The sequence below is a fragment of the Neolamprologus multifasciatus genome, chromosome 3, assembly GCF_963576455.1.
Source record: "Neolamprologus multifasciatus chromosome 3, fNeoMul1.2, whole genome shotgun sequence".
NCBI lineage: Eukaryota > Metazoa > Chordata > Actinopteri > Cichliformes > Cichlidae > Neolamprologus > Neolamprologus multifasciatus.
The window spans coordinates 44,043,165-44,068,633 of record NC_140441.1 but is presented as its reverse complement, the minus strand read 5'-3'; the positions used below and the strand labels follow the sequence as shown (position 1 = coordinate 44,068,633).

Below are 25,469 nucleotides of genomic sequence, written 5' to 3'. Positions count from 1 at the left end.
ATCTATTCAGACTTTTATAGCTCATAAAGTGAAAACATTAAATACAGGGGACACCAGGAACTGCCAACCCACCAATCACAATTATGTCCCAGACACTTGCAATAAGTGTCCCAATAGGGGAAATCGATAGGAACTAATGAACCAGTCATGTTCATTAACAGTGCGTGAGAGGTGGGAAGCTATCCCATGAGGGTTTTTGGTTGTTTACAGCAACTGCTTATAAAAAGTGTCCTCAGTCAGAGAAATGCAATAAAGTAACTTGCTGATAGCTGTAATGTTACTTAACAAATGTTTCAGCAAAGATTAATGGATGCAAACCAGAGATATAATTTTAATGACAAGGATATTCAACATGTAATGGCTATTTAAAAAAATAAGTATTATGTGTGGGCAGAAACAATTGAGAAAGCAAATAAATCAACTCAAAGGAAATTGTCAAGGTACTGCAAATGCTTTTAATTCTTATTTTAAGACTGCATGCTTTTGCCCACGTACAAAGAAAGAGAAAAAAAAATTCCCTTTTTAATGCCTATATTCCTCCTTCACTTCCAAAAGAACCTTAATATCCAACCTTGCCGAAGGCAATTTGTATTCAATTGTATATTTAATAGTGTTTTCAAAGGTTACAGTAGCTCCTTCTAGAGGGAGTTCAGTACTTTAGTATTAGAAAGGAAAAGCTTCATATTTGTATGCTTATCCTTGGGTAAATTTATTACACAAACCTGGACGCAATATGCCTCTTACACAGCATGTTTGCCTCATCAAAGCAGGGAAAGCACAGTTTTAATAATGTTCACTTCAGTGTCCCAGTAGGCCAAGAAACTTATGGGTTATCTGCCTGATCTGGATTTCTTTCAGGGCCTTGTGTTACAGAAGATACTTTTAGTAATGTTTGAATAACCAGTCCATCGATCTCTTTGGTCAAAAATCAGTCACACCTGCTGGAGAGCATCCACACACTTGATGCTTTGACAACTAGACCTAAACTCAGAAATCGAATGGTTCCTTTAAATCGCCAGAAAACAAAAAACAGCAGAAAGGATGGGTTTTTTCCAGCAGGAAGCCAAAAAAACCCCAAAAAGATCAAATAAAACTAGAAAGCGAAAACTTCAGAAGAAATTTTAAGTGTGCCTATGCCGCTGCTAATCAGTGTAGTTTGCCATTCATATGGCTACAGAGAGCAAAACTCAGCAGAGCAGCCATTCTCCACCATGAACTATGGTAAAAACAAACACCGCTCGCGCCTCACAGATGACAGCTTACAGTTTTGTGTAAAGATGAGGTGACTTCGTACAGCCCCGATTTGCAGACGCTGTGCGCAGAGGTTCATGAGCAGAAGTCCCATTGTACCACGGCAGACCTGACAATGTTTGCATGAACACACTTTGAAGCATTACGTTATGGACCACTTTTCACACATGGTTGCTGTACCCACACAGCCGGCTGTAGCTTTTCATCTCACAGCCCGACACGCACCAAAAAAAAAAAAACAGCCGAGAGAGCACAGACTTTACGCCCGAGAGGCGTGATTGCAGATGCCGCTCAGGTGGGTCCACCTCCCCTGCAGTGGCACTGCAGACCACGCCCCGCCACACACATCAAACACATAAAATAAATATTTATGCACTTTTGCATTCACTTTTTGTTTTTTGTTATTTTTACACAGTGTTCTGAATGATTAACAATGGTCTACAGCCAATCTTGTGTATTGTTATACAAACTTTGGTTGTAAGATTCAGATAACTATTTAATAAAAGCTAAATATTTTATATGAGAGTAAGAAAGAAAAGTATATCTTTGTGCCCCCCTTTCCCTGTTAATGCCCTACCTGGCCCCCTGGCAAAAGCTTTGCTAGATCCGCCCCTGCACAGTTACCAGCTGTCAGCTACACAAAAAAGGAGCTTGGTGTTATTTGTCTCTCAGAAATAGTTCATAACTTTCCTTCAACTCATTCATGTCACCTAAAAGGTAAACCCGTTTCTCCATCACCAGTTCAGCTCTGATGATTCAGTAAGGACATCTCCTGGTTAGGACCAGCCCTTTTTTCAGCTGTGGCTCCAGCAAACATCAGCTGATACTAGAAATTAAAATCAAATGAATTCTAACAACAGCTGATCAAGCTTAAACATGCTGCTGTTGTTTAGCCCAATAAACAAACAAGAGAAAAGCCGATCATTGATCAGTTTCATGATTGAAGTTTCAACAGGCGAGAGAATGACAGGGGAGGCTGTCATAAAGTTCAACATCAGTAACTTAGCGCACACACAACTGTATAGAAACTCCATCGTGCTAGCTAGCACGCAGTATGATTGTAAAAACTGATTGTAACTGATTGTAAAAAGTCAGCACAACGAAAATAAACTACACCTAAACTCAGTTTATATCTGACCCAAATAGAGTGCAATTCATAACTTCTTACCTGAAATTCAGTTCACCTCACGGTCTGACCGGCAGCCGCCTGCTTCTCCTGCCTTTGGTTTCCCTGATCCATGATTGAGCTCCGCGTTAGCCACCACCGGTCGATCAGCGGCCGCCTCATAAGTCTCTTTCCCCGCATAGGAGGGGAAAGAGACATACACCGGTGGCTAGCTGCCCTCTGTTGTAGCTCCGTGTTAGCCACCACCAAACAACTCAGTTATTTTTCCCCACATCGACCAGCATCATCGGCCCATATAAACAAAAAACAAGTCCACTGAGACACAGACTGCGATCGGGGAGGTGAAAGGAGTTAGAGCCAGCTCACTGTAAGCGAAGCCCGGGTGCTTTTTAGCGAAGGGTCGCTAGCCGCGCTAGCTAGCTAGCCGGCTAGCAGCAACACGTAAGAGAACTGTTGCTAATATGCCTTGTCTTGATAAAACAAGCAGCTATTTGAAGTTTACACACCTACATTCTCATCTGAAAATATCTTAAAAGTTTATTTTGTGACCTAGAAACACTAATAAAAGACATAAAACGAAGTGGTGGCCGCCAAGTTTCCACCAAGCATACACCCTTGTGGTTACCGTAACTATTCAATGGTTGCGCAACCTTAAAAATTCCAATGGTTCCTGAAAGCAGCGACGCTGTGGCACCGTTGATATTGTCGTCATTACGGTAATCCAAATACAGGTAGACAGTACCACTCCCGACATACCACTAGAGAGCCAACACACCACAAATGAAGTTTGAAATCTGTTCCTATGGGGCCAAAAGTTGAATCTTTCTCATGGGCCTAGAAATGGGCCAAAATTTGCACTAAAATCTAAATATTTAAAAAACTATAAAAGTCACAAACACCAAAAGTCATAGCATACTAGTCCAGACCCAGCCGCACAAAATGATATAACATATGTAACCCTTGTCTCAAAACTGTGCGGCACATAAGCGCGGGAAAATTTTCACTAAAATATTAATATTTAAAAAACTATAAAAGTCATAAACACCAAAAGTCATAGTACACCATTCCAGATTCAGCCGCACAAAATGATATAACATATGTGAACCTTGTCTCAAAACTGTGGGGCGAGTTTCGCTGCAAAATTTCAGGCGGAAAAAGAAGTTGGAGTCCTCGGTGTGTAAATGGTAATGGTAAATGGACTTGTTCTTCTTCTTCTATCGAAAAGTATAATTGTGTTTAGCTTCGTTGCATGATGATCTGTGTTTCACTGTTGCTAAAACTACAGAAACTGTCATGGTCCTGGGTCGGTGACCCAGCGCTTTGAGTTTATGATTATTAATTTCTAGTTTATTCTGATTTTGTATTAGTTCTTGGGGTGTGGTTGTCGTGTTTATTTTCCCTACCTGTGTCTCCCTCTGTGCTCTGTATGGGTCCTCGAGTTTTGTGTTGTAAAACAGTCTGTGTGTTTCCTGTTTTACTTTGTAGGTCTGTGTCTCCTTATGCCCATTAGTTCCAGCTGTGTCCCCTCCTGTGTGCCATTCCCTTGATTGCTGCTATGTCTGTATCTCCCCCTACTCGGTGTCGCGTCGTTAACGTCTGTTCATCTTCTTACCTCTACTATCTGTGTGTTCTGCTTCTATGTTCCTAGTGTTTAGTCTCCTGCTCCAGTTTAGTTTCTGTCATGAATCGCTTTGTGGCAGGCAGGCAAGCAGGAGTGGTGGACCCAAAATGCAGAACTCAGACACGGAAGTGAAACTTAAAGCGCAGCTTTATTGCTGGGAAAAACCTCGTACTAACTAAACTCACCAAAAGACAAACAAAAGTCTGAACAGAGGAACCAAGGACTGAAACACTGGAAAAGAAACACTAAACTGGAGCAGGAGACTAAACACTAGGAACATAGAAGCAGAACACACAGCTAGTAGAGGTAAGAAGATGAACAGACGTTAACGACGCGGCACCGAGTAGGGGAAGACACAGACACTAAATACACATAGCAGCAATCAAGGGAATGGCACACAGGAGGGGACACAGCTGGAACTAATGGGCATAACGAGACACAGACCTACAAAGTAAAACAGGAAACACACAGGCTGTTTTACAACACAAAACTCGAGGACCCGTACAGAGCACAGAGGGAGACACAGGTAGGGAAAATAAACACGACAACCAAACCCCAAGAACTAATACAAAATCAGAATAAACTAGAAATTAATAATCATAAACTCAAAGCGCTGGGTCACCGACCCAGGACCATGACAGTTTCTGTAGTTTTAGCAACAGTGAAACACAGATCATCATGCAACGAAGCTAAACACAATTATACTTTTCGATAGAAGAAGAAGAACAAGTCCATTTACCATTACCATTTACACACCGAGGACTCCAAGTTGAGATATATCTAAGCTTAAAGTGTATTACTAAATCACTTGAGAAATCTTTGCAGTTCCATTTGATTGTACGGGTATTTTTGAGACCTTAGGTGAAAGGAGTTTAAAATTAAATTCAAAACCTTAGCCAAAAGAAAAAAACTTTTCTATTCTATGCACTATTGTGAGTTGTGCATTTCATGTGGTACTTAAACGTCTTGTAACCCCTCCATATTCATGCATTGTTCCCTTATTGGGTTTCAACCTGGGAAACTCAAAATGGGACAAAATTGCTAAAACGAATCTTAAAATTTTTTATCTTTTATTATTCACCACAGAAACCACAGAAAATAATGTAGGAGTTTGTAAAAGATGAGTGTGCCACTGATGCACTCATCCTCATGGCGCAGTAACCTGACTTACCAACAAGTGGCAGTCTTGTCAAAGTGTAGGCTCGGAGGAATGCCTTCAAATCTTTACAGAGTTGAAACTGAGCTTGACTAACCAACTGACAGATAAGAAGGTGAACTTTTCAGTGAGGTTTCAAAAATGGGATTGGGGGAGGGCAGACAGACAATTCCTTTCGCACAAGTTATGATCCTCCACAATCAAAGGACTTTGATACATTCTTCCTTCATAACGATTTCCTCCGAGTCATAGCTCAAGCTTAGCAAAGCACAGTGCTCCTATTGTGCATGGCAGATAAAAGCAGACTCTAAACTTCCTGTGTCTGCTCTGGAGACTGCTGGGGTGTGACACATTAAGGGGACTTATAGGAACAAAACTCAGCTCTTTTTAATCTGCAAAACGGCTTAAACACCAGTGTGGCTTTGGGAAGAGCTTGCGTAATCTGTACGATGTTTGATAATCTTTCGATCACAGTTGCTCAGATTATAGAGCTGATACTTTCTGATGTGTGTCAACAATGATCAGTTCCCGCTGTCAATTATAAAACAGCACAATCTTCTTGGCAGCTTAAAACAGCTTATAAAAGAGTGCTGGTGTGCAGTTGGAACATGAACAACATGGAGGTCTATGCCCAGAGAAGAATGAGAATGTGCATTTGTTTTGCATGACACATCTTTGAACAGCTGAAGGGTTTTATGGCTGCAGGCTAATATGGCTGATGAAAACCTCAAGTTTGAGGAATGGAGAAAGCTTTTGCATGATACAAGCACACCGGCACAAATGCACATCTATGCAAATGAATTGTGTACTTACTGTACATGTGCACAGAAAAATGAGAGAAGTCGATGAAGGATACCTTTTGAATTGTTATTTTGCAAATATTATTCTATATTTATTGTTTTTTTCTTGTTTCTTCCACAGGTTAGGTACACAGTTGTGAAAGTAATAAATCAATGAAGGAATCTGTTTTTGCAGATTCAGCACAGAGACTCCACGCCATGTTCAAGGTAATTATCTCAAAAATAGCTTTCAGTAGCCTTGTTATCCTTATATTCAGCCTGCTATCTATAATTCACAATACATTTTTGTTTCTCGTAACTTTGTTATGAACTCGTAGGAAAGATTCAATGGCCTGCCATGTAGCCATGTTTTGGAAAACTGTAAGTGAACCTTCCCAGATTTCAGCAATGAGTGACAGACAGATATAAAAGAAGATAAACCTAATAAGTTAGGACCTAGTCGTATAAATCAGAATGTTTCTTTGTTATTAACATCTGGGTCAACACATATAAACATACCCATGCACATGCATACTAGTGCAGTTCCTGGTACAGTTTCTTTCCACTCAATTACATATATAAATTGCTTGAGTTCTAGCTTCCACTGGGAGAGAGGGCCCCATGTGACCACAGCTTACTGAGCCATGGTCTGTTAGGAAGACCTGGGAGGGGAACGCAGCATGGGAGGCCAGAGGATATCACCAGACAGCAAAACAAGTTTCAGAAGATGCTCAGTTAGTCCTTCCCTTTAGTCTTGTGGTGGTTATTAAACTAAACAAGGATGGATGGAAGTTTTGATCAGACAACCACCTTTTATTTATGACATGAGTCTCCCTCGTGCCCTACCTAAAGTACTGCACATCTCTGTTGTACCATCTTAGTTTAAGATTTGTTTGCAGTGTATTTCAGGATTGTTTCATATCACCAATGAAACAAATCCTCTTCAGGTAGTTCTTGTCATATCAAAATATAGTCATGCTATTTGGACAGAGTGTAAAATCAAGGTCATCTTGCTGAAGTGGTTTACATAAAGACCAAACAGCCATTTAATTTGAATGAATTAGCAGGGCATATAGTGCCTGAATACCTATAACAATGTTCTTTTTGTGGAGGATTAGGACAAAGAACATGAGAGGCTCATTTTAAAGCCTAGAGTAGTTTGAAAGTTTGAGAGTATTGTATGTCTGTTTGATCATTTCAAACATTTTTAACTTTCTAGAAGACTGAAAAAGCAATGTTACCTTAAAAAAACTGTTTTTGACTCCAATCTCAGTAACTCAGCAACAAGCTATGAAATGACCTTGAGTTGAGACTGTTTTGCCCGAGGTCAAGATTGTAGCTTCAAACTCCACTTCTGTCTAAACCCAATAAAAACTATGACATTTTCTTATTGAGTTAGAGGGGCAAAAACGATTTTTATGATACTATTTGGTCTTATATTCACTTTTATAATATCTTCCACTGTGGTAATTCCACTAGTTTCAAGTGTGATTTCAACTTTGTCAATATTTTCAATCAGTCCTCAAGCAGGTTAATCCATAATGTTGAATGGATATTGTATCACTTCAATATTCAATTACCAGTACAATCAGTTTCAAATTTAAACACTTAGCAAAAGCCTCTTGCTCAGAAGCCAGTCCTGACTCTTTCCAGCATTTTTGTCACTGCACTTCTCTAAGGTGAGGTGAGAAGTGGTTAGAATGGGGAATCCGAAAGCCAAACATGAACAACACATTGTCAGAGGTGTCAGAGATAGAGGTGTGAGAGGTCTGGCAGTGTGTTTTTTGGCCAGCTTTGCGACAGTGTGACAGTCCGACAGTCCATTAGCTTCCTCCCAGGCAGCTGCATTTGTGTTACAATGGAGGTGACCAGTTTCAGCAAAGTCCCACATCTTGGCTTGAGTTCAGATGAAAACACACACACACACTCACACACTGAGGGTGTGGAAAATCAGTAGTTGAGAGCATAAAGTTCAAATGCATATTCTTTATACCAAACTTTACAACCTATTGCACTGAAAAAATAATATTGAGAGGCTGGCAGGGGCTGTAAATGTGACAGGAAACACACCCAAGTTTTTTTTTTTTAAATACAATGACAAATAATGTGATTAAAGTAATGTATTAGTAAGTAATGCATTACTTTAATCACAATACATTTTTTAGTAACGCAGTAATGTAACGTGTTTTTGCTGCACACTAGCCCTATCTTCAGTCCTTTTCAGTTCATGTGCTGGAGGGAGGACAGTGGTGCAACAGTCTACATCTTTTAAGTGGAGTGGAGATGAACATTACTTTTATTTTTATTGTGCAAAAACATCTGTACAGTCTCAAGCTAATGCAAAGCTATCCAAGAACCCAGAATGATGTTAAAGTTAAGTGTATGCTAACACTAGCCAAGCAGCTTGGCCTACTCTTCAGCAGCTAACAAAGATAGTAATGAGTAGTCATGCTGGGAACACTGTAGCCTCCATTTCTCTCTGTACATAATTCAAGTGCAGAATAACTGTGGCGATCACTTTGAAGTCTCCTTGGGCTCTTTCAGCTGTGTTGTTGTTGGTTTTGTATGTCTGTCCTCTGTCCAATGCAGGGATGTGCATTGGTGTGTGGAACAAGTAAAGTGTACTATGGTAATTTCTTTCCAGTGATGACCTGAACACTGGTGATAATTAGTAAAAGAGTCATCAGATTTATATTCATTGATTTTCTCATCATGTAAATGTACTTAAAGTCTACTGTCTCATGCTACAGTTTGTAATGCTAGTCCTTGTGAGTTCAGCATACAGACACTTGAACCTGTTGCTGCAGGTTCCAGTTAGAGTGCTGACCCACCAACTCACAGTATTGGTGGGTCAGACAAGAACAAGGACTACCGTCTGAAGCTGCTGTCCAACACTGTGGATTCCCAGTCTGTCAGATTCATGATGCAGGTCAATACTGATTTTACTCCTTATGGGGAGTTGATTTATGATTTTGTGATTTTACTTATGGGGTGGCTGTGGCTCAGGTGGTAGAGCAGATCAGCTACTGACTGGAAGGTTGGTGGTTCAATCCTTGGCTTCCCCAGTCTGCATGTCAAGTATTCTTGGGCAAGATACTAACCCTAAGTTGCTCTCCGATGCATTCACTGGAGTGTGAATGTGTGTGAATGCTGTAGATTGCACTTAAGTACAGTTCCTTCTGTACATTGTATGAGTGGGTGTGAATGAGGCATGTTGTATACAGCACTTTGAATGCTCCGGGAGAGTAGAAAAGCGTTATATAAGAATCAGTCCATTTGTTTTGCTTTGAGTTAGCTGGACAAAACGGTCTCAAACAGGTTTACAGGTTCTTTGAAATATGAATGTATATGAATGAAAGCACTTAGACAATGAAAAAAGCACTTGTATGAATGGGGTAAATCAGCCATGTTGTATAAATCAATCTTACTGCTCCAATAGAGTAGAAAGGTGCTATGTAATAACCAGTCCTTTGCCATTCAATCCACATTTGCTCATAATTTATGTATATTTCTCTCTATTCATTCACTGATGCAGACATGCATTAATATATAAAAATATTTTTAAAAAAAGTTTTAGAAACAAGCTTACTGTCATATATACCAAAATTCATGGATTTTAACACAGTTAAAACTATGTTTCTATTTGATTTGATCAATGTGTACTTTATCAGTGTGCCCACCTAAGAAAACATTTGATCCACTGCTGGCCTAAATAACCACTGTTTATACTTTTTAATACTGTCTATTTAATTATGTGCAAACTGTGAAATGAACGGGGGATGCACACCAAAAGTTTAAACTGACATAACGTGAGATGTAATTTTCATGCAGAACCAGGTGTAATCCTACCTCTAACCCTTTTAAAAAGATTGTTTGAAATGGCTGTCAAAGATACATTTTTTTAATTGCTCAGCTTTGCTTGCTTGTTGTCATGTCAGTAAATAATATTTCACAATTAAAATGAAAAAGAAAGTGGCAATTCCAGTATGTGTGTGGTAACTCTGAGATTGACACAGGTAGATACAGTGCAGAATGATGTGGGTTTGTTTCGTGTGGGGCATGTAACTGCCTGTCCCAGATTCAGCCCTGTAGCTTCTCCCTCCATTTGAAGCCTCCCAGAGCACAGAGATTGGGACTGACATAGGCCTTGATATACTCTTCTCCATTTTTGTGTGATTTTTTTTTTCTTTTTTCTGTTCTACAGCAGCTTTTGTTAGCAGGGCTGGACTGGGACAAAAAATTGGCCCGGGCATTTTGACTAGAGACCGGCCCACCAGGTATTATAGGAAAAATCATAAAGCCTTTGAATGAAAACAAACGCTGTTGTGACAGTGATGTACACTGTTTTGATGGTATATGTATGATTTCTATACGTTGTACATCAGATAAAAACTTTGGTTGTAAGATTCAGATAATTATTTAATAAAAGCTAAATATTTTAAATGAGAATAAGAAAGAAAAGTATTTCTTTGTGCCCCCCTCTCCCTGTTAATGCCCCACTTGCCCCCCTTGCAAAGTCTTGCTAGATCCGCCCCTGCACACTTACCAGCTGTCAGTTACACAAAAAGGATCTTGGTGTTATTTGTCTCTCAGAAACAGTTCATAACTTCCCTTCAACTCATTCATGTCACCTAAAAGGTAAACCTGTTTCTCCATCACCTGTTCAGCTCTGATGATTCAGTAAGGACATCTCCTGGTTTCATCTTCATGTTTCCCTCTCACCAGATAACCAAACCGACATCATGACCAGCAGGTTTTACAGCTGTGGCTCCAGCAAACATTAGCTGATACTAGAAATTAATATTAAATAAATTCTAACAACAACTGATCAAGCTTAAACAGCTGTTGTTTAGCGTGACAACCGCTGGTTTCCTCTTTCTGGCGCAAAGTGGGCGATAAACAAGCAATAGAGAAAAGCCGATCAGCTGATCATTGATCAGTTTCACGATTGAATGAGAGAAGAGACAGCTGACAGCGTAAAGACAGAGAAAAGCTCCAGCTTTGTGTCTTTTTCCATTGTAGCTGAAGTACGGGACAAACTGTGTTCATTTTCAGCTTAATATGAAACGCGTAATATTTTCTCTGAATGCGGGACGATTCCGTTTTTTAGGGGACGGTTGGCAACTCTAATAACTAACCTTATCAATAACATAGCACCCACCCAGCTGTAGAAACTCCGTCATGCTAGCTAGTACGCAGTACAAGTTATTGTAACTGACGGTAAAAGGTCAGCACAACGAAAATAAACTCCACCTAAACTTGGTTTATATCTGACCCAGATAGACTGCAGGTCATAACTTCTAACCTGAAGTTCAGTTCACCTGACACTCGGACCGGCAGCCGCCTCGGGTCTCTCCTCCTCCTGCCTCACCTTTCCCTCATCCACCTGGCCTCTTGTGGCAGCTCCGCCATAGCCACCAAAGTTATTTTTACACATCTGCCAGCATCTGGCCAATCCATCACCTTTCATTGTTTATACTGTTATAAAAAAAAAAAATAAAATAAAAAAAAATCATCGGCCCATAAAAACGAAAAATCACCATCGGGCCGGTATGCCCGATGGCCAGTCCAGCTATGTTTGCTAGTATGAATATGTCTGAAAATTTACCTACAAATTAGATGCATAATAGGTGTGAATCAATAGTTTGGCTATATTAAAAAACATAGTTTTCCAAAACAATAGACAAAGACATCCTCATAGCCATCATTGTCTCAGAATGCAGGATCTATATTTGCCTTTGTCTTTGTACAGCTCTGAAGTGAACACACATTATCTAAAAAACATTTAAATAGGCTGACTCCAGCAACTGAATCTTAAAGCAAGAGAGAAACTTCAGTGTTGGGCATGGAAACAGTAGTTTCACATCCTTCAAATCCCCACTCAAGACCAATATAATATCATTCAAGGTTTTGTAGACAACATACAAGACATTTCCATTTGGTCAAATTATAGGTAGACTGTGTAAAATCTCATCAACAGATGTCAGGAGATTGCAGATTCCAGTCATATGAATTTCGTTTTCTTAGTTCTCCCAATTGAAGACATAATCCTAGCAGCACTGGCTGCTGTACTACAAACAACTCTGGCGACCTTCATCTGTAATGAGTGTAGGACGTCAGCCTGTTGTTTACCTCAGCTGGTGTCCATGTGTATTTACTCTGGAGTGAGCTGTACAACTTACTGAAAGCAGTCTGATATGAGTTGATGAGTCAGTGAAGCTCACTTCTGTCCAATGACGGTGATACTAAGGGGAGTTGTTGAGGATATATATTATACAACCTGCATGGATACATTTATTCCTTCAATTTGCAAAAGTCCCCCTTCATAAAGGATTTCTTTTTTCTTTTTTTTTTTTGCCTGTCCCATTTGGTTCTTTAGCCGTCAGAATTGTTGTCTGAAGACCAACAAGGATACCCAATGGATTTATTTTGCCAAATGGATCATCATGGCATTGCCGTATTGGTCCATTTGATCGACCTTTGTTTTTATTATTTATTTTATTTTATTTTCAGTTGTTACAGACGGGACAGACATGAGTGAGGGATAGGAAAGGGAGAAAGAAAGAGGAAGGAAAAGAAAAACAGAAGGGGAGAGGGACAGTGAGAAAGGGGGGGAAAAAATATCTCCGGGATCACCTGTTGAGAGAAAAAGAATAGAAAACAAGCAAAAAAACAAAACAAAACAAAGCAACATACTATACACAACACCATCGCATTAATCTAGCTAAGTGTAAACAGCAGTAAATACTAAATATTGAATGTTGTTGTGCAGCACGCAGGACAGACAGCGCACAATGTGCTTTGAAGTAGCAGCCAAGAAAGGTGTGATTTAAGTCTACAAACAGTGAACACCTGTGTGCACACCTGTGTGGATCGGCGCGCTTGTATTCAAATGGTTTCCCCATGTAATGGTCTGCAAGAGGATGTAGAGAGCCATAGCCCTGTCCCCCAGGGCATGAAGCAGGCATGGAGGAGATCCAGGCCCCAGACATCCAGAGGTCCCAGAGTGCAAGAGCCCAAGGAGGACCACCGGAGGGGCATCCGTGCCACCTTCATGGGAAGGGCTGAGGATACCCAGGCGAGGGGTCACCCAGTAGCCACCGGGCAGAAACTAGAGGGGGCTGCACCGGCGTGCCCGCCGGCTCCGCCGGCAGCCAGCTGTGCCAGAGTGAACCGAGCCGCAGGCACAGAGGCCGGAGGCCCGAGGGCCCTCCGCGCCCCGGAAGAGGCCTGACTGAGCAGCAGGCGCCAGGCCCCGCCAAGTAGCCACCGGGAGTGAGCTGGCGCATGACCTGAGCGCCCAGCCCCGGACACCAAGAACCAACAATGCACCGACCCCTGAGGGCATCAGTCACCGGCAGGGAGTGTGGTGAGGGGAGATAGGCCTCCACACTTGGAGGGCCTGGGAGTTCCCAGAGAGGTGGAGTCTAAGACCCGACCTGACATATAGACACAGACAAACAGGCACACACAGACACAGACATGCATTCCCACCCTCATGCACACATATACAAACACTCAGCACTCACCCAACGTAGGAATAAACGTAAATGGACATGTACACACAATCACACTCCCCAAACATAGTCTATACCCCGGGTCCAGGTATTCTCGCCCCCAGAGGGGGAAACGGCACCCAGACCCAAGAGATGTTACCCTTCCCTCCGTGGTGGAGGCTAGCAGACCGCCCCAGGCTCCGCAGCAGCAGGGAGGCCAATCGGACAGCCAGCATCTCTTCCCAGCCCCCCCGCCCCGATGGCTAGCAGAGAACGGGGGTGTGTTAAGACCCCATACCCCCCTCCTCCCGCTCAAGTGTAGTGTTGCTGCGTGTTGCTCTAAAGTGTGTTTAAAACAAGGGAGAGCATGGTGCTGCTGCCAGAGAGCAGCAGGTGTTAGCACGGCCCCTCCCGAGAACCCTCAATGTCTACATGGATTTAAAATTGAGAGGTGGGCACCGGCGCCAGAGGTAGGTTTGAATACACAGACCGTCTACTGGACGCCGTTAACGTGCCCACCCTCAAGACCCTATATATATATATATATATATATGTGTGTGTGTGTGTGTGTGTTATGAGAGTGTAAGTAATGTGGATGTCTAAGTTGTGAGATAAAATTGAGGCACAGGTGGCCAGAAGAGGACAGAGGGGGGGGAATGTCTCCCCTGCACCCTGGTGACACACCCGCACCCCAAAGCCCTACCTGTGTGGGTGGGTGTGGTGGAGCGGGAAGAGGGAGGCAGCCGGGGATGGGGAGGAAAAGAAGGGAGGGGAGGGTGTCCCTCCCTAGGGCCAGCTCCCCCGCTGACCCCAATAGGCACCCCCGTCCTCTGGTATCCACCAAGGCAAGGGAGCCCAGGCCCATCCAGACCGGGGCCTACGGCAGCAGCACCGCCAAGCCCCACAGGACCCGGGTCAGCCCACCCCACCGCAGAGGAAACTGTACCCACCCCAACATTCAATCATCTCCCAGACTACACAAGACACAGACACCCAGGTTAAGTTTATTCTCCACCTCTCCTATGTCTCTCCCCCACCTGCAGAGTGGACTCCTGCAAAGATGGAACAACCTCCCTGCCAGTTGAAGAGCCCCCCGGTTAGGCCGATGCACAAGAGGCCCCCTGCGCCAGGGCTGAGCCCCCGTGCACCCACCCGCCCACAACCTCGGCGACACACCGACGAGGACCGAAGCCCCCAAGGCCCAGCCAGAGCCCCAGCACGGAGGCGAAGCACCCCCGAACCCCAAACCCCCACGCCCGCCCCGGATCCACTCAGGGGCAGCCAGGCCACCAGGCCAGTAACCTACGTCCGCCAGCACAGACCATCCTCCAGCCCCGCTGCACGCGGCCACGAGGAGAACAACCTCTGAGAGCGACCAGAGCCACTAACCAGGTTATGAACACAACCCCCGGGTTAAGCCCTCCAGGGATAACGTCTCTAGGGGTCCTCCAGGTGCCCTAAGCCCATCCCAACCTCCACATCAACCACAATAGCCAAGGCGGGACCAAACCACGACCCCCCAACCCCGCTAGGTGATGGAGCCGATCAAAGGAGCCCAGAGGGATTGATCTAATGTGGTGGCAGAGGCTATATCGAGACTAATGTGATCTATTAGATAGTTTCTATATTGGCTAGAATTAAGATTATTTTTATTTTTCCAGTTCATGAGGACCGTTTTCTTGGCGATGCATAGGGCAGTAAAAACCATGTGGACTGTATTAGTTTCTGTAGTGACATCATCCAAATTTCCCAACAAGCATACTAAAGGGGAGGTTGGAATTTTACATTTCAGACACTTTGATAAATCTTCACATATCTCGTGCCAAAACTTCTGCACTGGTGGACAAAACCAAAGAGCGTGGATGTAATTGTCTGGTGTATTGCCTTGACAGTGTGAGCAGTTGTTGGCGGATGTAAAGCCCATCTTGAACATTCGATGACCTGTATAGTGCACTCTATGCAGTATTTTGTATTGTATTAATTGCAGATTGGGATTTTTAATCAATTTAAAGGTTTTTAAGCACATCTGAGACCAGACGTTTTGGTCTAAGCTGACTGATAAATCTGCTTCCCACTTTGCAATAGGAAGGGATATTGATTCATCTATTTTAGAAAGTGTTCTGTATATTTTAGATAATAGTTTGGGGGATTTAAGAGTAAGAAATTGAACCACACTTGGTGGTGTTTGTAATTCAACTTGACTGAGGTTAAATTTCTTTTTTACTATGGATTTAATTTGTTGATATTCTAAAAATCTTTTCTTGTTGATCCCATATTGTGTAACTAGTCTGTCAAATGGAATAAATTCTGTTCCCTCTAATATATGTTCTAAGTATTTAATTCCTTTACAACTCCATTCTGGGAAATTAATCTTATTATTGTTTTGTAATATGTCAGGGTTATTCCAGATAGGTGTACGTTTGCATGGGATTAATGAAGACTCCGTTATTTTTAGAAACTCCCACCATGCTGTCAGAGAAAAGCTGATATTGATGCTTTTAAAGCATTCATGTCTTTTGATGTTTGAGCTAATAAATGGTAGGTCTGAAATCTCTAGATCATTGCATAGTGCCTGTTCAACATCTAGCCAGGGCTCATCTAAGAGGGTACATTTTAACCATTCTGAGATGAACTGAAGCCTGTTGGCTAAGAAGTATTGGTGAAAATTAGGCAGATCTAATCCTCCTCTATCCTTGGTTCTTTGTAGTGTTTTTAAGCTGATACGCGGGGGTTTATCTTTCCAAAGGAATTTAGAAATATGTGAATCCAGAGATCTGAACCAATTTTGTGATGGTTTGTTGGGGATCATTAAAAATAAGTAATTTATTTTTGGCAAGATCATCATTTTTATAGTGGCGACCCTTCCCATGAGTGATATGGGTAGAGATTTCCATCTAGTCAGATCGCCTTCTACTTTCTTTAGAAGTGGGATGTGGTTTAATTTAATTAAGTCTGAAAGCTTAGGAGAAACATTAATACCTAAATATTTAATATTTCCAGATTGTAGTGGGGCAGAAGATGAATTATGGAAGGAGCAGTCAATGGGAAGAACTGTAGATTTTGGCCAATTAATTGAATAATCTGAAACTCTTGAAAACCAGTTTATTAGAGTAATTACTTCAGAGAGGTTGATTTGTGAGTTTTGCAGAAAAAGCAACACATCATCCGCATAGAGACTGATTTTATGTTCTACGTTCTTACATTTTATGCCCTTAATTGTTGTAGCCTGTCTAAATGCTGCTGCTAGAGGTTCGATAAAAATTGCAAAAAGTGAAGGGGACTCTCCCCTTCACTTTTTGCAATTTTTATTGCAAAAGTGGCACCAGACAGACCATCCCTGTCTGGTGCCCCTCATGAGACAAAAGCTGGAGGATGTCTGGTCATTTGTTCTGATACGAGCTGTTGGGGAATTGTATAATATTCTTATCCAATTTATGAAAGAGTTTCCAAAACCAAATTTGTGTAAAGTTGCAAATAAAAATTTCCAGTTAACTCTGTCAAATGCTTTTTCTGCATCTAGAGATAATATTATGGTTTCAATGTTTTTATTGTATGAGTAGTCTATTAAATTAAGTAATCTACGAGTGTTTGTTGAGGAGTGCCGACCTTTTATGAAACCAGTTTGGTCAGGATGAATTAAGAGGGGGGTTATTTTCTCTAATCTCTTTGAGAGAGCTTTGCAGATTATTTTAAGGTCTACATTTATAAGGGATATTGGACGATAACTTGAGGGAAATAAAGGGTCTTTTCCTGGTTTTAGCAGGAGATTAATGTTGGCAGAATTCATATTTGGTGGTAGTCTGCCATTTTTCTTGATTTCCTGCAATAATCTATGGAATACTGGTGCCAAAATTGTCCAGAATTCTTTGTAGAATTCTGCAGGAAAGCCGTCTGGACCTGGAGCCTTGTTATTGGGCATACTTATCAGGGCTTCCTGGAGTTCACCTGGCGTCAGTGGCGAATCCAGTGCCATTGCTTGACTGTCTAGTAATTTTGGAAGAGTTACGTTGTCAAGAAACAAATCAATTTCATTTTTAGACGGGTTTATTTGTGGTGAATATAAAGTTTCATAGAAATCCCTAAAAATGTTGTTTATTCTTCCAGGGTCATATATTGTGTTCCCCGATAAATCTTTAGTAGCACATATAGTTGTTTTTTCTTTATTTATTTTTAACTGGTTTGCTAGAAATCGACCTGATTTGTTACTGTGTTCAAAATTCTGCAAGCGAAGTCTTTGTACAAGGAATTGTGTTTTTCTATTAATAATTTCATTTAATTCTAGTTTTGTTTTGCATATTTTGTTCATTATTTCTTGATCTTGGTGGAACGCGTAGGCTTCTTCTAAGGATTTGATGGTTTTTTCTAATTCCTGAATATTTTTGTTTTCTTCTTTCTTTTTGTGTGATGAGAAAGAAATTATTTTACCTCTCATCACAGCTTTTCCTGCTTCCCATAGAACAGAAGCAGATGTTCCGGGAGTGTCATTAAAGTCTAAATATGAAATCCATTCCTTTTTAAAATATTTAATAAAGTCTTCATCTTTAAGTAGTGATGTGTTAAATCTCCAGTTTTTACTTGGCGTAGTATTATTCTTGTGCATTAGTGTTAAAGATACAGGAGCATGATCGCTGACAGCTATAGGGTGAATCTCAGTGTCTGAAATGTCACTCAGCAGTGAGCTGCTGACCAAAAAATAATCCAGACGAGAGTAGGAGTGATGAACATGTGAGAAGAAAGTATATTCCTTACTGTTGGGGTGAAGGGAGCGCCATGCATCGCAAAGGCCATAGTCGCTCATATACTGTTTGATTATATTTGTGGATTGCCAATTGCGCTGAGTTGCTGTTGTGTTGAGCCTATCCATTTCTTCATTTAGTCCAAGGTTGAGGTCGCCTCCAAGAATGAGTGTGCAATCAAGGTGTTCAGAGAGTGCACTAAAAAATCCGTGGAAGAATGAGGGTTCATCAACATTTGGACCATATATACTTACAATACATAGTTTTTTGTTCAATATTGATAGTTTAATAATTAGAAATCTACCCTCTGGATCTATAACTGTATCGAGTACTGTAAAATTAACATTTTTATGTATTAAAATTGCTACTCCTCTTTGTCTAGAATTATAACAAGCTGCAAACACATTAGGAAACTCAGGTGTTTTAAGTTCGTTTAAACCTGTAACAGGTCTGTGAGTTTCTTGTAATAAAACAACATCTGCCTGTAGTTTTTTAAGATGGTTAAATATCTTTAACCTCTTTCCTCTGGTGCCAGCCCCATTTACATTCCATGTGACAAACCTCAGCATGCCCATAATTGTGTGTGTATGTCTAATGATGTAAGCTGGGTGTTTCGTTCATAAAGGATTTCAAACATGACTAATTGCTTTATAATGGTTTACTCATTCTTTATTGATCAGTTATCAAAGAACCAGTTCTGCATTGGCAGATTGAGGAAAATCCCTGACATTTATCATTTTCCTTCAGAAACTCACTTCAGACTACATCAGAGTGAAAAAAAAGAAGCCTAACTTAAAAAGGCATTCATTGTTAGAAATTTTAACTGATTTGAAAACACCATTGTCTCAGCGCCATTACATTTCTCTTCTTTTTACATTTTCTCTGACTGCATGATGCTCTTTTTACCTCAGCTGTTTCCTGTCTTTCTATGTCATTTTCCTCCTCACTTTTGGATCCGTGTACCTTTAGTGTTCTCCCAGTATCGCCTTCTTCTCCCTGACTCACTGTTGATGATAGACAGCAGGTCTAAGCTCTCCATTAGAAGTTGGAGACAATGATCAAACCTCGGGAAAGCTCTCTCTCCTTTTTTAATTACATTCCTCTGTCAAGTAAAAAGAAGAAAAGAGAGCGAGAGGGAGGAGAGGAACCTCTGAGCAATTATTCTAGACTTAATTACATAAAGTGAAAAAAAAATCCTTCCTGCCTGAAGCTGTGTGAGAGAGAGGTCTTCACTGTATTCCACACCTGAAAGACTTCTGTTACTGATGACTGCCATTCAGATGCCAACCACCTACACACGCATAGAGTCCTGACAAAATTGTTTTCCTGATTTCTTTATTTTTTGCATTTTTGTTACACTTTAAATATTTCATATCATCAAACAAATTGTATTATTAGAAGCTATTTTACAAGAATTGGCCATATGGGATTTAGCCCAAAATGTTCCACTTGTTCCACATTACTTTTTCACATTGGGCCAGGTAGGTCTGGATTTTTTATCAATAACAAATGAATAATAAATGAAATCATTATTTAAAAACTGCATTTTGTATTGACTAATCTTTGTCTAATGATAACATTTGTTCGATAATCTGAAAGACGTGTGACAAATACTCAAGAAAATACTAAAATATCAGGAGAGGGGCAAAATACTTTTTCATAGCACTACATGTATTCATCTCCATGACAACTCTAGTCTGGCACAGGGAAATAATATTATATTGCCACAGGAATAAATAGAAGACAATGACCTCAAAATGAGAAAATATTTATAGGCAGGAGATATATGTGATTGTCAGTATATGGAAACATCCAACCTCAAATATGTAAAAAATATAACTGATCATTAAAACTGATTCAAATGGCCAAAGTTAATTGAACTAAGTTTACATTTAATATGATAAAATGCTAAACAAGTCTGTTTTGTTAGGTTGAAGTATTATTGTATTATTGTACAACAATACAATTGTAGTATTGTATTATTAAAGTCCAATTAAGTACTGTAATTATGACTGAGTGTGTTCTCATGGATGGTCACACAAAATAAGTGAACTGAATGCTGGTTGCTTGTGTAAACTGATACAGAGAAGGGCTGCAACATCTGAATCTCACCAAAAGAACTTAGAGTTATGTTTCTTTTTCAAACAGAAGTAACTGAAAAACATTTTCAGTGATAATTATGGACAGATGCAGTAGTGTGGTTTTCTGCAGCTGCCTTGGTTTCCTCTCACTTCTAAAGGTTATTTGGCGATTCTAAATTGGCCATGAGCGTGGGCGTGAGATGGATAATATAAAGCAGAAGATGAATCAAGTGAATGGTCATTGGTATTTTTGGCCATACAAGCAAAATAAAATTAAGCAAATAAAGGTGAAAGATTAAGGGAAAGCTAACCTATTAAAATAAGTTTTCAGCAGATGTTTAAAACTGTTTAAAATAACAGAATCACCTGATTGATTGAGGAAGGCTGTTCCAGAGTTTGGGTGCTACAGCCTCACAAGCACCTCTGGTTTTAAAATCAGAGCGACAGTCAGTTAGGAGACCCTGGTTAGAAAATCAGAAACAGGCTGCATGAATAAGGTCTCAGAAGCTCTGCTATATAAGCAGGGAACTGTCCATGTAGAGCCTTATATGTCAATAATAATAAAATTTTATTGAATAAAAAAGTAAAATAATCAAGTGTATTCTGAATTTCAATGGAATGAAACATGTCAGCACACTCTCAACTGTAACGGGGTAAAAAGGTCACCAGCAACCTCTCTTCCAGTTTATTCTTCCTTACAACCAACAAGAATATGAGGCGGTGCTGAGCCTTTTCCACCACAGATGTTATATTAGCTAACCAAAGACCCTCAGAGATATGACTCCATCATAAGTTGATGTGGAGAGGGGTTGGGTAACTCTGTGCCTCCATGATGACGTTTTGATTTGTTTGGTATTGAGAGTAAGGTTTTTACACAATGCTGCCAGCCACTGGCCCTCATTCCTATAGATACTCCAGTTATGAGCCCCAATAAATTGGTGCCATTCACAAGTTTTATTTATTATTTTATTGCATTGAATTAATGAATGGCAGCATGGTGGCACGGTGGTTAGTACTGTTGCCGCACAGCATGCTCTGCCCATGTTTGCATGGGTTTTTTCTGGGTACTCCGGCTTCCTCGTACAGTCCAAAGACTTGCAGTTAGTGGGGATAGGTTAATTAATCAATCCAAATTGCCCATAGGGGTGTGTGTGAGTGCGAATGATCGTCTGTCTCAGTGTGTTAGCCCTGCAACTGACTGGTGACCTGTCCAGGATGTACATAAGAAGTGAACTTATAATAAGTTCTGAGCCACTGCTTTGTTAGAAACTATTACACAGAGCGGCCAAAGCACTTGGCAAAGCAGACCTGGCTAAAACGATCCTTTTCGCATGCGGAATAAATCATTTCCATATGGTTTAATTAAATCCTTGAGTACATCGAATAAAATGTCAGATTTAGCTGTTTCTCTGCTCACAATACAATATCATATGAGTTCATACTGCACGCAGAAATACAATATACATGTTTTAAACTTTGAAAACATTTACTGTTTGCTGCTTTTCAACCATCAAGCCATTCAACAGTTTTGATTGTTTCCATATAAAAAAATTGGACTCTTTGGCACCGCTATAGATAGAAAATGATCAACTCAGTCATTTAACCATTTTCTTGCTTCCTATTTCTAGTATTGTGGAATGTTTGCTAGAATTTCTGTTTAAAACCACACTGATAAAAACAGTTTTTCTATGATCAATTAATACAATCTAAAAAAACCTTGCTGTAATCTGCTCAAGGTTCAGACTAGAGCCTGTCCCAGGACACTTTCGGCAAAAGGTGGCATGAAAAGCTTCTATGTCTATCACACAAATGCATAAACAGACAAACACTTTCACACTCTGCCTCAGCCAGGCATTAAATTCAACCTTCTGGCTGTCAGGTGACTTTGCAAAACCACTGAGCCACTCTGAGCAAATTCCCTCCTGTTTAATTCCAGCGATGCTGAAAACAAACCCCACAACCTCATCATCAAAAGTAATGCAGCCACAAGAAATAATTCTGCTCTCTATTTTTCATTACTGCAATCATTTGCGAACAACAAGAGCTGTGACAAGATTGAAAGAGGGCATCTCATTTCCAGTTTCAGTTGGTTCGTCTTGAAAAGTTAGTTTTGAAAACAGTTTTCTGTAGTAATTTTTGTAGGATGTGTTAATGTAAGTCCTGGAGACTCAAGACTTTAGCTGAGAGACAACTTAAAGCCGGACATCTCCACCAGGTTAAACTGTGAAATTGCTCCCTTTATTTACTAATATTAAAATGATAACGTGAAAACATTGCCTTATGAACTTAAAATGTATCTACTTTGCATTTTCTCTAAAGAAAAATTGGCATATATATATTTCAACAACATGTTATTGACGTTTGCTTCCAGGCAGCAGTGTTAAATTTTCCAACTTACTTTTGAAATGAGCTACTGTCATTGATCACACACTACCTAATTTGCAGCATTATAGTACAATAGTTGTGACACAGCATTCTATTCAATGACACAACATAAGTCAAATATAAGCACAAAAGTAGACTAACTAGTCTTGATGCATTCTTAATCATCCAGGAAAGTAAATCTCCAAAAGTTGATTCTGTTCATCTGGACGTAGCGTTTTGTGGGAGAAGTGTTTCGTCACTCATCCAAGTGACTTCTTCAGTCTCAGCTGACTGCAAATCTTATAAAAATCTTATAAACAGTACATTTGCACAATGACAGAGTAACATAGTGTACGCTGTTAAGTGCCAGGAGGATTGCCAGAATTTATACATCTTTGGCTACCAAGACTGTATTTTATTTTACTTTAATTTATTTTGGTTAAGTAATGGTTAGGTAATACTCTCTGCTTGCCTTTTCATAAAACTAACCACTTGCCACTGCACTAAACATGAAACAAAGGAACACGAATAATAAGATAATCATAAATAAATTCAAAAAATAAAAATGCAATACCTAAAATATCTAAACTATGTAGAAAAAACATTTAAAAATCAAATTTAAATATATTAAATAAGAACACAATGAATCCAAGGGATCATGGCAATAACAGTGTGAACTAAGTCATTATTGCAAAGCGGTTATTTACTCTTGCGTTTGTTGACGTGACTGACTGCGGTAGACATTGGTAGACCTGTCTTACTTTGGTCTTACTTTGGTTTCATAACAGGGATGTAAGATACAATATCATTGTGCCTGAGGGGTTAAGGATTATGTTGCTGTTGAGGGACACATGAAAAACAAGAAATGCCCCAGGTGCATTAAAAGCAAACACTTTTAATGCACAACATAACCGAAAGCTGTATGAAGGGGAGGAAAAAGTTACCAAGTCACTTTGGGGTATTGACATTAAAAGTGGCCAGTTTGTCAGCTGCTGCACCACTGAGGTCAACTGGCTTAACCATCACCGCCTGGAACTGCCACAAACACTTAGGATTGTGTCCAGAACAGAGGGTTAGAGACACTCACCGAGAAAACAACAGAAAGGGTTGCCTTGACCTTGCAACCTCATGGTGACAGCAGTAGAAAATACTCAGAAGACTAAAAGCAGAGCAGCACAACTTTGGAAAGTGACTATCAGGTAGTAATATGAAGATTAAGAAAAACTTGTTATAAAGACCATAGAGAAGAGATGTAACTACCTGAGACTTGATGACGTGTTCTCGATTCATTGTATTCTTGAATGCTGACGTTAAGTTATGCAAGCTCTACAGAATATTTATGCCTTTTTGGTGAGGGTGCAAAGGCAAAGCATGTACACGTTGCAATCAATAAATTTCTTTCAGTTTTCTTTGAATTCAGCATGTAGACATTCCTGTTCTGTGGTCATTGCTGTAATAAATTTGCATCTTTTATAATTTAGCACATTGTCAGTAGATCACCCACAGACATTTTCACTCCAATTGGCGCATGTTTGCAATTGCGACAACATGCTTATTAGCCACACTTGGTAAATCTCTAGCTATAAACCGTAGCAGGGCTCAGGAGAACTAAAGTTTAATGATCACTCTCTGTGGGCAGATCACTTCTTTTTATAGTCAAGTGAACTTTGATGCCGACCTCAAGATTAATTTGCTAATTAGCTTGATTGATGCTAGAGAAGCAGAAAAGATTCAGTTACAAAGATGAAGGGAGATGAATGGAAGCTGAAAGACCGAGAGACAGCCGATAGGTTACAGCAGACGGACCTCTGCACTGCCCTGACCGACACAATTAAAAACATTATGCTGCCAAGACCCTCTCACGCGGCACACACACACTAGTCTGCCAGACCTGCCCTGACAGCTTCGCTTGGCAAAATTCAATTACCACTTATCACCAGTGACAGGGGGCATCACTCTGACTGGCATACATATATTCCTGGTGCTGGACACACAAGAGAAGTCTAGCTTGGTGAAAGCAGGGTCAGTAAATCACAACATGGCAATGTACAGCACAGAGTGGAATAACAGTCAACACAGTGGTAAATGAAGTAACACCACAATGACTTCTGAATATTCTGAATCTCATTTTAGTACACATTTGCCAAGACCTAAATAACTTTCCTCAGAACTGGATGACAGTTATGTTCAGGTTAAGACGTGTATAAGGTGTGGCCCTTTTGAAAACTCTTGAATGCATGGTTAGTTGAAAACCTGGGAGACTGTTACAGAAGCCAAGTTATTACAGCCATTCATAAACACCTACCAACAAGGACTCAAGGTAGTCTGTGTACCCCAGTGTTTCCTAAACATAGACTTTATCTTTGTGGGCTACCCAGATATATTTGCAGTCATATAGTATAATTTTCTATTTATTGTTCTTTTCCCCCCTCACCTAAGCTCTCATGGCACATAATATATTGATGCCTACTTATAGGTGTCTTGGTGATATTGAATGGTGAGCGGGTTTGATTTTAGAGACTTAAAGTCTGGATTGGGAGGTTGAGAAGGTGATGATGGGTTGTTGTTGTGTTTCACTTGCTGCTGAAGTCAGATGGTGAAGCTGGGAGTGACATCACTCAGAGATCATCACTGCTACGTTGGGCAGAAAAGACCTTCTGGATCTCAAGGGAATAAAAAAGTAGAGTTTAAAGTATAGTAATAGTATTTCTTAAGAATACAACTCAAGACGTTTTCAGTGTGGTGTCATTAAATCTGGTTCAATTTGTCCTGTTGAAGACTGAAAGACGCTGCATTTATTTTTGCTTTCTTTCCTATTTTTTTTCTTTGTGTGTGTGTGTGTGTGTGTGTGTGTGTGTG

The 25,469-nt window shown here is 40.4% G+C and overlaps 1 protein-coding gene and 1 long non-coding RNA gene across 7 annotated transcripts in view; both read right to left on the bottom strand.

Moving 5' to 3' along the window:
* The window catches only part of sorcs2 (sortilin-related VPS10 domain containing receptor 2), a 393,875-nt gene that overhangs the window by 106,010 nt on the left and 262,396 nt on the right, over positions 1–25,469 (bottom strand). The window contains exon 1 of one of the 6 annotated variants that reach the window (XM_085154795.1): positions 2,420–3,461. The exons of the other annotated variants lie outside the window; for them this stretch is intronic. The gene's annotated coding sequence lies outside the window, so the exon portion shown is untranslated. Of the gene's footprint in view, positions 1–2,419; positions 3,462–25,469 lie in introns of those variants that run through there. 6 annotated transcript variants of the gene reach the window in all.
* On the bottom strand, positions 717–2,431 carry LOC146523338 (uncharacterized). Its single transcript, XR_014873283.1, has 2 exons — positions 2,330–2,431; positions 717–2,293 (listed from the first exon to the last, which is right to left on the bottom strand). It is a non-coding gene; the product is annotated as an uncharacterized LOC146523338 (long non-coding RNA).